Source organism: Schistocerca serialis, chromosome 5 (genome assembly GCF_023864345.2).
Source record: "Schistocerca serialis cubense isolate TAMUIC-IGC-003099 chromosome 5, iqSchSeri2.2, whole genome shotgun sequence".
Lineage (NCBI taxonomy): Eukaryota > Metazoa > Arthropoda > Insecta > Orthoptera > Acrididae > Schistocerca > Schistocerca serialis.
In genome coordinates, this window is record NC_064642.1 from 399,152,444 (window position 1) to 399,166,649 (window position 14,206).

Consider the following 14,206-nt stretch of genomic DNA (forward strand, 5'->3'; position numbering starts at 1 on the left):
GTGTGAGACGCGGATTGCTCCCTGTGGTATAGCCATCCGTGCTGCGTTCACCTGGTTCCAAAGTTCGTCTGTGATGATTGGCATTGTCTCACAGTGCTACACGTGTCATTTCACCACAGGCCACACATTTTCTATTGGTGACAAGTCTGGTGATCTGGTGGGCCAGGACGGAAGGTTGCCATCCTGTGAAACCAAGAAGGCACGCTTTCGTACACCAACATGTGGCCGTGCATTGTCTTGCTGAAAAATGGCGTATGGGGTGTTGTGCAGAAAGGGTATACCTACGGATCATAGGATGTCATTAACGTAGGTCGCACTGGTCACAGTGCTCTGGACACGCACTGACTGTGACTTGTGATTGTACCAAATAGCACCATACACAATAAGGCCTTGAGTTGACGCTGTATGACTTGTGCGAATGCAGTCACTGTGATGCCGCTCCCCCTGTCGGCGGCGAACCAAAATGCGGCCATCATTTTCAAACAAATCGAACTTGAATTCGTCCGAGAACACTATCTGACGCCATTCCTGTCCCCAACGACGTTGTTCCATACACTGTTGACGTCTAGCACGTTTCTACACGTTCATCAAAGGTAGGCGGAGAAGTGGATGATGAGCACGTAACACATACCGTAATAAACGGCGACGGACCGTCTCTCCTGATAGTGCACTATGTGTTACGTTTTTCAATTGTTGCGCCAGTGACGAGGAGAACGCAGATGTGACCTGCAATGCCATTCGGACGAGGTATCAATCTTCCGGGGGGGGGGGGGCGGGGGTGCGGGGGGGGGGGGGGGGGAGGGGGTGGTCTGGGTGGTATGACCGGATCCATCTATGACTTTCCCGAACAATTCTGCACACACCTGTTGCACTGTCAGAACACTTTATCCCACATGGGCAGCAGTTTCCCGGTTGGATGCATCACATTCTCTCATACAAATAATGCGTCCTGTTTCGAACTCACTCATTTGATTGTACGGCTCGCCCAAACATCTGTGAGGCATCCTGCACATCTGCTCAAGTCCCGGTACTGCCAAGGATTTTTCCTTGGTGGGAGGAATGGGACGGGATGCACTCACTCACACGAGGCCAACTGAGTAGCTACTCGTCCGATTAGTAGCGGTTCCAAGGACAAAAAACTAAACAACGAGCGGGAGAGTGGTGTGCTGATCTCACGCCCCTCCAAACCGCATCCAATGACGCAACTGTCAGTGGATGACACGGCGGTCGATCGGACCTGATTGGCCCCTTTCTAAGACCGCAACGCGGGACACCAGCTTACCTTTTTTACATAGAATATTGGTCAAGCGGTGCGAGATCTGTACCAAATAACACCAACAGGAAAGAAGGGCACGAATAGGTTTACTGGACCGCGGGAGAGAGTCACACAGATGTCGAGAATTTGAAATGTCAGACCACTGAAGACAGACGGAAACCATCCCATGCAAGCCTGCTTACAACGTACCAAGAGGCGGTATTGAAGAGTCTAGGAATATACTCCAGCCCATTACCTATCTCTATCGCAAGGGCTGTGAAGATTAGACTACTTACAGCAAGAGAGAACCATTCAAACAATCATTCTCCCGCCCTCTATACGCGAATCCAATGGAAAGAAACTACATGATCCAGTCACAGTAGTGTGACCACTGCCAATGTTCGAAGTCAACATGCAATTACTAGTCGCAGACGACACGTGGCAGCATTTAGAGTAGATTGTATGTAAAGCTTGTCGGGAAGGAGGCGGAAAATAGTGCAGTCGTTGAAACTTCCTGACAGATTAAAACTGTGTGCCGGACCGAGACTCGAACTCCGGACCTTTGCCTTTCGCGGGCAAGTGCTCTACCAACTGAGCTACCCAAGCACGACTCAAGACCCGTCCTCACAGCTTCAATTCTGCCAGTACCTCGTCTCCTACCTTCCAAACTTTACAGAACGTTCGCAGAAGAGCTTCTGCGAAGTTTGGAAGGTAGGAGACAAGGTATTGGTAGAATTGAAGCTGTGAGGACGGGTCTTGAGTCGTTTTTGGGTAGCTCAGTTGGTAGAGCACTTGTCCGTGAAAGGCAAAGGTCCCGTTTTCGATTGTCGGTCCGGCATACAGTTTTAATCTGTCAGGAAGTTTCATATCAGCGCACACTCCGCTGCATGGTGAAAATCTCATCCAGTGCAGCCGTTGTCGTAATGTGGATACGGAGTGGTTTATCTAACGTCCAGTAGGGCACAACCATTGTCTTGCGGACTAAAGGTGGAGCCATTTCCAGAACGGCTAAGTCTAACTTGTGCTCTTGTCTCCTTGGTTAAAGTGTACCATGCACTGCAAATTGACGCTGTCCAAAACCGGCGCCGAGGCTGGTGTGGTGTACCATCGGCCGTAGATGACAGAGATGAACGACGGCTGCGGAGATGTCTACGGGTGAGCGGACCACCCAGATGAACCAAGGGGCTACCAAGAGTGCTCAACGACCGTTCAGCGAACGGCGCTGTGCATGGGTCCCTCCGCGCGGGGCGCCTGGTTGATACACCCTTGCCGACTGGTGTTTCTCTGCGACGAAGGCTGGAATTTGCACGCCATTACCGCAGTTAGATGTCCACTGACTAGCGAAAGGGGTCTTTTCAGATGCTCCATCGGTCAGATGGCCGTTGGAGTCTGAAAGCTGGCACCCTACAACGATCGTCGGAAGCGACCAGGCCGGAGCGTTATGGCGTGGGGAATCCTTTCATGGCATTCACTGCGTGATATCATTATTCTGAAAGGCGCAATAGATCAACACAAGTATGTGTCTATTACTGGCGACCATGCCACCCACACATGCAGTTGGTTTCTCCTCGGCATGGCTGCGTTTAGCAATAGGACAACGCATCGTGTCACACAGCTCGCAGTGTACCTAAGTGTTTCGAAGAGCACCAGAATGAGTTAACCGTACTCCCCGACCACTAAACTCCCCAGGTTTTAGCCCAGCCGAGGATCTGTGCATCCTCAAACGTGAAACCTAGAGCAGCTGGGTACGGCACTGTAGTCGTCATGGCACCACATCGTTGTCGGTACCTTCCAGAACCTAACTGACTGACTCTCTTTCCGCATGTCTCGCAGCGGTACACGCTTTCAAAGGTTGTTAATCAGGCTTTTGGCAGGTGGGCACATTAATCTGACTGGACAGCATACAATATGCAATACAACTGAAACTACGCTCAGCCATTTACTTCAGTGTTTTGTAGAGATCAGATGCAGACGTAAATGTAGATGTGGGTGTAAATGTACTGCAGATGGGAGTAATGAGTGCTTAAGGCGTCGGCACACGGACCGTGCTGTCGAACGTTAACGTTGAGCGTGCCAAGTTCATCGTGCTGCTGAATGCTCAGGAGCAATGCGGCTTGTGCATACGGTACGTGGTATACGCGAACGCAACACACTCCAGCGGCAGTTGAGGGATGTTTCTAGTTCATAAATCATACTGTTTACTCAACGGGCGCGCGTAAAATTCCCACATTAGCTCTATTAAAACGCACATTTCCTCCATCGTCCCCGAAAAGGAAAGTACCATGTCCAATCAATAAGGACGCAGATTTATAAAAGTTCCATTACAAACAGTGCGTTACAAATTTGGAATCCATTTCCGCATAAGATAAACTTTATTTCATCATTTTCACATTTAAGTAAAACCCCAAGGTCAGGCTTACTTGATCATTGTTCCTACCCAGTAGCAGAATCTTTGCAACATGTGAATTACGAAGCGTAAAAGAAAAAGGAGCAAAATATGTTTATACAAGTAGCGCATGCTGTCCTGTAGATTAGGCCAATCGAACAGTCACCCCTAGAAAAAAAGGTGAATTTGTATTTACATATCAAAGATTATAGCATATACTTATATTAAACTAATAGTAAAGTATCAGAAGGTAATAAAAACGCGAATGATAGGAAAAAAATTTGGAAGTGTTAAGACGCGAACCACCGCCCCAACAAAAACTCATTTCTGGATACTGGCACTACTCCTTACGCTTTTTTTTTTAATCTCATTTTGGTCTACATTGTTCGTTGAATTTGTTCGGGGCGGACGTCCGCTGACACCCGTTCATGTTCTTTGTTGATCCATTCACTCAGTTTTTTTATAACAGAAGGTAGCGAATCCTCTGACTAAGCACGGTGAGCTACCGTGCCGGCAAACACTAAACTAACAACACGCTTCTTGCAATAAATTATATTGCATTAAAAATTCCTATAAACGTTTATCGTAGATAATTACGTTGCTAATTGAAATTTAATTATAACAAATTGTACCAAGAACAATGCGTTTCAGGTGGATTGTCAGTGTGTCTCGCCTTCAAATAGCCTACTCTCATAATACACAAGTCACAATAATTCTTTTGCCACGAATATGATGTTTCTCATTATTTTATTGGAACGAATCACACAACTAAAAACGGATTTTCCAGTGATTCTCAATTTGCTGGTGCTCAGAAACGGCGCATATATACATACAGCCTTGAAATGAATGCCAATATGGCGCCTCACAACTCTGTACTGAAGGGAGAGGGCGTGCGTGTGACGTAGGTGGTGTTGTGCCATCTCATTGGTCAACGCTCAGACGCGCGCTCAGTATATCTGACATATCAGATATTGCTCTGCACATTCAGAAAGACTCCCCAACGTGCTATTCCACACTATGACGTCAGAAACTAGGCACGCTCAACGCTCAACGTTCAACGTTCGGATGCACGGTCCGTGTGCCGACGGCTTTATGCAGCATCTAAAAGAGAGCAGGTAGGGCAGTAAGTAAAATCGCTTCCAAACAGCAAGGCACTTACACTGATTTCGGCCTTAGCAGGACCATTAAATCGTCTTATTGCGAGGCGTGCAGTACTAGCCGTGACGGAAGACAGGATGCTGTGGGAATGAGGTGAGCAGGGCTCAAGGGCAGTAGGCTATCCGGCGAAATGTCGCTCGCTCCCCGCTTGATTGTGTGTTGATGTTAGTGTTTAGTTCAGGTTTAAAACCGCATGTAAGACTGAAAGTAGAAAGGCGACTAGCCAAGTTGACCTTGCCTGTCACAGACGGTGTAAAGGAGTGGAGCTGTGTTCTCAGCCATCAAACGCAAGTGAACGAGTGAAGAGGTAGTACCAGCCGCTCTCACTCGACGGACCTTAAGCTAGGCACATAAACAATGACGTTGAAAATTCCGTAAAATTGATAATGTGCTATGAAGCGTCAGGAAACAGTCACCTTTAGTTACAGTAATCTTCTTACAATGCCTCAACAGCTGTCGTTGCTCTATACAGTTCACAGGAAATGTCACTATTTCAACTGGATAAAACTAACGACGAAACGAAGAGAATGAAATTTGATTAATGAAATAACTGTCCACTCTCTCATACGCGTGTATACACTCTTCAATTATCTTTGCTCTCTGTCTATAGAATGAATATAAGAACTGATGAACTTACAAGCTGCAGTGTAATGAATTTGTTGTGGCCCAGATCCCAGCTGTTCGTACCCATCACATTTACCCTCTGCTACTCTGCTCGGTCTGTATCCGTACTTCCCTTCGACCTTGCAGCTAGGAACGCTTTTTTTCCTTCCTCGTAGTACAACTTCAACCAACTACGGCTCCCAAACCACGAAATCCGTCCCGAAACCTAACCAATCCATCAAACTTAGCGGACTCCTCCGCCTCCGTTCAAAATTAGTACTCCATACCACCTGCCTTGGCGCAGGATGCTTACTGAATTGCACTGTGGTGACAAAAGTCATGCCATAGCTATATGTACATATACAGATGGTTGTAGTATCGCGCACACAAGGCATAAAAGTGCAGTGCATGTGCAGACCTGTCATTTGTACTCACGTTATTCATGCGAAAAGTTTGCCGACGTGATTATGGCGCACAGCGGTTAACAGACTTTGAACGCCGAATGGTAGTTGGACCTAGACGCAAGCGACACTTCATAGATAGATTCATACCGCATAAGTTAATAAGAGACGGGACTGACCCACCATGGTACACAAAACTCGGCATTGTTTTCCGCGTACCCCACAGGCTTTATACACCCACCGCCGCTACCGCTGCCACCCGTCTTCTGTGGGTGGTCGCTGCACATTGACGTCGAGCATAGGTAGTAATCACATGAATGTTACTGGACTGTGTACAAGGAATTTTGTGCAAATTGCTGCAATACTTTGTTTTCAACACTTTTAGGGCTATAAGTTCACCTTCAGTCATGTCCAGACTTAACTTCCATTGTTAAAACAGACAGATCGTGTTCCGTGGTCGCAGCTGTGTATAGTTACTTCAACTTCTCGTCTGTGAGGTTGTAAATTTTCTAGTATTTGAACATTCCTATCTGTCCGATTATCTACGTGGTGTAACTTTATGCTCGTAGGTGGTCGTGTGTAGCCGTTAGTAACAGTGTCGCTAGCTTGACGGAATGCAGAAGTGCCATAACTATACTACTTCTGAATCTATTTATTAACAGTGTAAATTTCTACATTGTTAACACCACTTGTTGACAAATTGCCACACTTCGTCGCTGGTGATGAAGCTTTGACAATGCCAGCCACTCGTGCTGGCGAAACGTGAGGAAAATTATCAAACAAACGTCGGCCGAACAACTGGAGACAGAAACCAAGAGGCAATTTGTGTAAATTTCATCCAATATGTGTGATGTGCAGCCTTTTCAGTAGTTGCAAGGGCAACAGTCTGGATGATTGACTGATCTGGCCTTGTAACAATAACCAAAACGGCCTTGCTGTGCTGGTACTGCGAACGGCTGAAAGCAAGGGGAAACTACAGCCGTAATTTTTCCCGAGGGCATGCAGCTTTACTGTATGATTACTTGATGATGGCGTCCTCTTGGGTAAAATATTCCGGAGGTAAAATAGTCCCCCATTCGGATCTCCGGGCGGGGACTACTCAAGAGGATGTCGTTATCAGGAGAAAGAAAACTGGCGTTCTACGGATCGGAGCGTGGAATGTCAGATCCCTTAATCGGGCAGGTAGGTTAGAAAATTTAAAAAGGGAAATGGATAGGTTGAAGTTAGATATAGTGGGAATTAGTGAAGTTCGGTGGCAGGAGGAACAAGACTTCTGGTCAGGTGACTACAGGGTTATAAACACAAAATCAAATAGGGGTAATGCAGGTGTAGGTTTAATAATGAATAGGAAAATAGGAATGCGGGTAAGCTACTACAAACAGCATAGTGAACGCATTATTGTGGCCAAGATAGATACGAAGCCCACACCTACTACAGTAGTACAAGTTTATATGCCAACTAGCTCTGCGGATGATGAAGAAATTGAAGAAATGTATGATGAAATAAAAGAAATTATTCAGATTGTGAAGGGAGACGAAAATTTAATAGTCATGGGTGACTGGAATTCGAGTGTAGGAAAAGGGAGAGAAGGAAACATAGTAGGTGAATATGGATTGGGGGACAGAAATGAAAGAGGAAGCCGCCTGGTAGAATTTTGCACAGAGCACAACATAATAATAACTAACACTTGGTTTAAGAATCATGAAAGAAGGTTGTATACATGGAAGAACCCTGGAGATACTAAAAGGTATCAGATAGATTATATAATGGTAAGACAGAGATTTAGGAACCAGGTTCTAAATTGTAAGACATTTCCAGGGGCAGATGTGGACTCTGACCACAATCTACTGGTTATGACTTGTAGATTAAAACTGAAGAAACTGCAAAAAGGTGGGAATTTAAGGAGATGGGACCTGGATAAACTAAAAGAACCAGACGTTGTACAGAGATTCAGGGAGAGCATAAGGGAGCAATTGACAGGAATGGGGGAAATAAATACAGTAGAAGAAGAATGGGTAGCTTTGAGGGATGAAGTAGTGAAGGCAGCAGAGGATCAAGTAGGTAAAAAGACGAGGGCTAGTAGAAATCCTTGGGTAACAGAAGAAATATTGAATTTAATTGATGAAAGGAGAAAATACAAAAATGCAGTAAGTGAAACAGGCAAAAAGGAATACAAACGTCTCAAAAATGAGATCGACAGGAAGTGCAAAATGGCTAAGCAGGGATGGCTAGAGGACAAATGTAAGGATGTAGAGGCCTATCTCACTAGGGGTAAGATAGATACCGCCTACAGGAAAATTAAAGAGACCTTTGGAGATAAGAGAACGACTTGTATGAATATCAAGGGCTCAGATGGAAACCCAGTTCTAAGCAAAGAAGGGAAAGCAGAAAGGTGGAAGGAGTATATAGAGGGTCTATACAAGGGTGATGTACTTGAGGACAATATTATGGAAATGGAAGAGGATGTAGATGAAGATGAAATGGGAGATACGATACTGCGTGAAGAGTTTGACAGAGCACTGAAAGACCTGAGTCGAAACAAGGCCCCCGGAGTAGACAATATTCCATTGGAACTACTGACGGCCGTGGGAGAGCCAGTCCTGACAAAACTCTACCATCTGGTGAGCAAGATGTATGAAACAGGCGAAATACCCTCAGACTTCAAGAAGAATATAATAATTCCAATCCCAAAGAAAGCAGGTGTTGACAGATGTGAAAATTACCGAACTATCAGCTTAATAAGTCACAGCTGCAAAATACTAACACGAATTCTTTACAGACGAATGGAAAAACTGGTAGAGGCCAACCTCGGGGAAGATCAGTTTGGATTCCGTAGAAACACTGGAACACGTGAGGCAATACTGACCTTACGACTTATCTTAGAAGAAAGATTAAGGAAAGGCAAACCTACGTTTCTAGCATTTGTAGACTTAGAGAAAGCTTTTGACAATGTTGACTGGAATACTCTCTTTCAAATTCTAAAGGTGGCAGGGGTAAAATACAGGGAGCGAAAGGCTATTTACAATTTGTACAGAGACCAGATGGCAGTTATAAGAGTCGAGGGACATGAAAGGGAAGCAGTGGTTGGGAAGGGAGTAAGACAGGGTTGTAGCCTCTCCCCGATGTTGTTCAATCTGTATATTGAGCAAGCAGTAAAGGAAACAAAAGAAAAATTCGGAGTAGGTATTAAAATTCATGGAGAAGAAATAAAAACTTTGAGGTTCGCCGATGACATTGTAATTCTGTCAGAGACAGCAAAGGACTTGGAAGAGCAGTTGAATGGAATGGACAGTGTCTTGAAAGGAGGATATAAGATGAACATCAACAAAAGCAAAACAAGGATAATGGAATGTAGTCTAATTAAGTCGGGTGATGCAGAGGGAATTAGATTAGGAAATGAGGCACTTAAAGTAGTAAAGGAGTTTTGCTATTTGGGGAGCAAAATAACTGATGATGGTCGAAGTAGAGAGGATATAAAATGTAGACTGGCAATGGCAAGGAAAGCGTTTCTGAAGAAGAGAAATTTGTTAACATCCAGTATTGATTTAAGTGTCAGGAAGTCGTTTCTGAAAGTATTTGTATGGAGTGTAGCCATGTATGGAAGTGAAACATGGACGATAAATAGTTTGGACAAGAAGAGAATAGAAGCTTTCGAAATGTGGTGCTACAGAAGAATGCTGAAGATTAGATGGGTAGATCACATAACTAATGAGGAAGTATTGAATAGGATTGGGGAGAAGAGAAGTTTGTGGCACAACTTGACCAGAAGAAGGGATCGGTTGGTAGGACATGTTCTGAGGCATCAAGGGATCACCAATTTAGTATTGGAGGGCAGCGTGGAGGGTAAAAATCGTAGGGGGAGACCAAGAGATGACTACACTAAGCAGATTCAGAAGGATGTAGGTTGCAGTAGGTACTGGGAGATGAAAAAGCTTGCACAGGATAGAGTAGCATGGAGAGCTGCATCAAACCAGTCTCGGGACTGAAGACCACAACAACAACAACAACATGTGTGATTTAATTACTCTAAACTGCACTTGACAAACTGTAAATGATTAATATTTGGATGCAAAGAGTGGCTATCTGTATAATACACTCGAAGACTTCCATGCCAAGAATCGAAAATTACAATAGTTTAACTGTCGTATTAAATCTTTGAAAGAATACAAGTTTTGGGTTATGTGAAAAATGTATAAATGATCACTTTTCCCTAAGCGCATCACATCAAAGTCATTTTGGTCATATAATTGATTCTTACCTGCAAAAAGAAAAACGCTGCTGTGCTCTGCTTTTATATTTGAAACAAAACTCTGCGCTATCTATTCCTGGAAGAAATCACTGTACGTCTGATACCCTTAAAGTTTAGCTTAGCTGTATGCCAATAACGACTTATAAGTTGCTTAGAATGCAGATAACCGATCATGCAATAGTTAAGGCATGTTAGCAAAATCATACTAAATTTTACTTTCAAACAGTGGGAGGAAAGAGTAGGGAACTGATGGCAAATAAATGAAAAAAGTTGTTTCAAAAAGGAATTACATTGCGACTTTTAACCGCACAAAATTTTGATTAGATTACATGAGAACTACAATCTTCTTCAGTTATTGTCACAAACAATGAAGCTAATTAATACAGAAACTAAGTAACCGTCAATATTTACGCTACATGAAATTTTCATTTTCAAAACTTTTCTTTTGAAATACGTTCAATCGAATGGTGAGTTTGAAGAATAGTTATCACATCTCTAAACACATGACTGATAATTCTGGAATGGATATAAAACTATAGATTGGTGATCAGAATTTCATCTTTACATTAGCATAATAATTTTCAGAATGAATAATGATTCTTAAGTGGCTGGCGTGGGTGTTGTGCTTTCTTTTGTTTTAATTTTCGTGTGTCGTGGACTTTTATACTACTTCGTCCGTCATTGGACAAGTGTAAATTCATTGTCATTGGTCATTAGTTTCCTTATCAATAATCAAGAAATTCAGTAAAGCACCCTTGATTTAGTTTTATTTCCCAGTCATTGATAAAGGCAGTGCAATGTTTTGAGCTTCATAGTTGTGTTCATACATTCATACTTGAGACTGCACCTGATTTGAGCACAAACTTCATAATCAGTTCTGCCTTCAGCGGAGTGTCTGCCCCCTTAGCTGAGTTCGCGTTTCATTCAGCAGCTATAGCCCTATGCTTTGTTTTACACCTCTTATACCATAATCTCTGTCTCTTTAGAAGTTTCTTTACAGTGACTGTATACCACGAATGTTCCCTCCAATTACGATTTGTTCTACTGGGTACATATCTATCCAGTGCATGGTCAATTATTCTTTTAAACTTGAGCCATAGTTCCTCTACATCCTCCTGCGCTGTGCTGAAAGTTCCAAGTTCCTCGTTGAGATATGACACTACTGATTTTTTGTCTAGTTTACTGAGCATATGTATCTTTCTGCTTGGTTTAGTTGTCCTTTGTACTTTGGTAATCATTGCTGCCATAACCATGTCATGGTCACTGATACCAGTTTCGATGTGGATGTCCTCAAAATCATCAGGCCTATTTGTTGCCATTACATCCAATATATTACCATCATGGGTGGGTTCCTGTCTGTCTGTTCAAGGTAGTTTTCAGAGAAGGCATCTACTAAAGTTTCATGGGATGACTTATCACGCCCATTACTAACAAAACTGTAATTTTACCAATTGATTGTTGAATGATTAGTCTCCGCCAGCGATCACAGTACGCTTGGAGAACTTACATACAATTGAAGTGACGTTATCTCTTAAGCTTTCGTTTACGTCAGGAAATGAGCCTGGTGGGCGATAGAAGTATCCAGTTATCGTTTAAAGCCCACCCCTAATAGTGAGTCTTGCCCAAACAACCTCACATGCAGCTTCAGTTTCTATCTCTGTGCATTTGAGTTTCTTGTCTACTGCGACAAATACACCAAAACTTCGATGTGCACTTAAATTTCCCCTAAAAATCTCACTGTTTTCAATTTCAGATTTCAACCAGCTTTCTGTACCTAGTATTATGTGAGCTTCACTGATTTTCATGAGCACTTCGTTCGAATTCTTCGGCAGTTTACCATTAGGAGTTAATACTCTCATCTGTGGGAGGCATTTAATTCGATCTTACACTGATACTTCTGGGCTTCCAACAAGTATCATTATCTGGACTGGATGGAGAGTCTCCTAATCTAAGAAACCCTTGTTTGCCCTCTACACACGGTCACCTACATGAGTAGCAGCCTCTGACATGTGGTGCACACGTGACCTATGTAGAGGGACCCTACAGTTCTCAACCCTATGACGCAAGTCCAAGAAGTCGCATCCAAGCTTGTCACAGAACCTTCAAAGTTTCTGGTTCAGTCCTTCCCTCAACCCTATGACGCAAGTCCAAGAAGTCGGATCCAAGCTTGTCACAGAACCTTCAAAGTTTCTGGTTCAGTCCTTCCCTCAACCCTATGACGCAAGTCCAAGAAGTCGCGTCCAAGCTTGTCACAGAACCTTCAAAGTTTCTGGTTCAGTCCTTCCCTCAACCCTATGACGCAAGTCCAAGAAGTCGGATCCAAGCTTGTCACAGAACCTTCAAAGTTTCTGGTTCAGTCCTTCCCTCAACCCTATGACGCAAGTCCAAGAAGTCGGATCCAAGCTTGTCACAGAACCTTCAAAGTTTCTGGTTCAGTCCTTCCCTCAACCCTATGACGCAAGTCCAAGAAGTCGGATCCAAGCTTGTCACAGAACCTTCAAAGTTTCTGGTTCAGTCCTTCCCTCAACCCTATGACGCAAGTCCAAGAAGTCGGATCCAAGCTTGTCACAGAACCTTCAAAGTTTCTGGTTCAGTCCTTCCCTCAACCCTATGACGCAAGTCCAAGAAGTCGGATCCAAGCTTGTCACAGAACCTTCAAAGTTTCTGGTTCAGTCCTTCCCTCAACCCTATGACGCAAGTCCAAGAAGTCGGATCCAAGCTTGTCACAGAACCTTCAAAGTTTCTGGTTCAGTCCTTCCAATCGACTGAGAACCAAACGGCTGCTATCAGTTCTGGGATCAATGCTGCAAATTGTGAGCTTCGTTGACACTCCACGCGCAAGGCTTGTCTTCTCAAACTTCTCAGCCAGTCGATGGAATGAGCTAACAATGATCTCGGAGTTCAGACGACAAGCATCATTTCGTCCAACGTGCGACACAATCCGCAGTTGGTTGCAACCTGTTCCCTCAATGACTGCCGGAATAGCCTCGTTAATACGTTGAATGAGGATCCCAGCATACACACTGAATACACTTGCTGCCTTTTCCTGTCCCTTGCTGCCATTTCCTTAGGGGATACCATCATTCGCCATAAGTTTGAACTACCAACGATTAATAGACCCCTACCTTTTTGCGTTTGCCTGCTCCTAACACCGGACATAACAGATTTCTTCAAAACAGGTGAAGTGAATCCCATTAGTTCAGTTTAAGTTGCAGTGAAAGACAGCAGCTAGACTTGTTGATTAGGGGGATCGGTACAACACCCTGAGTCCTCGGTGTACCACTTTGTAGGGATATGAAATGGAATGATCACATAGGTTCAGTTGTGGGTAAAGCAGGTGGTAGAAATCCGTTTGTTAGCAGAACACTGGGGAAGTGCAATCAGTCTACAAAGGAGATTGCTTCCAATTACTCATGCGACTAGTTCTAGAATATTGCTCAAGTGTGTCGGATCCGTACCAGACAGAACTAACAGGGGATATTGAACATATACAAAAAAGAACAATGCGAATAGTCACAGGTTTGTTTAATTCATGGATTGTGTATCAGAGATACTGAAGGAACTAAACTGGAAGACTCTTGAAGAAAGATGTAAACTATACCGAGAAAGTCCATTAACAAACTTTCAAGAATCGGTTTTAAATGATTACTCTAGGAATAAACTACAACGCCCTATGTATCGCTCACTTAGGACCGTGAGGATAAGAATAGAATAATTACTACACCCACAGAGGCATACGAGAATGGAACACGAAGAAACCCTAATATAGTGCATACCCTCTGCCATGCACCTCACGGTGGTTTGCATAGTATAGATGTATATTTAGATGTAGAGTGGTCGCCGTGTCTGACTGCCATGCAGCGGGCCCCTTTTCCTTTCTGGCCGGGTCGCAGATTTTTTCCGCTCGGGCATTGTCTTCATCCTCCTTTCATCATAATCGCCCAATGTGGCGTCAATTGGAAAGACATGCAACTCGGCGGCCGAACTTTCCCAAGTGGGGCCGTCAATGCCATACGACCACATCATTTCAGCGCAGTTGGCAGTCGAAACGAAAACGCTGCTATACATTATGTTGGAGATGACTGTTATATTTCATGTTCTTTGTGTATAGACGTCAGGCGTCCAAAGTCAGGTTGTACGAGGGGCGTTCGATA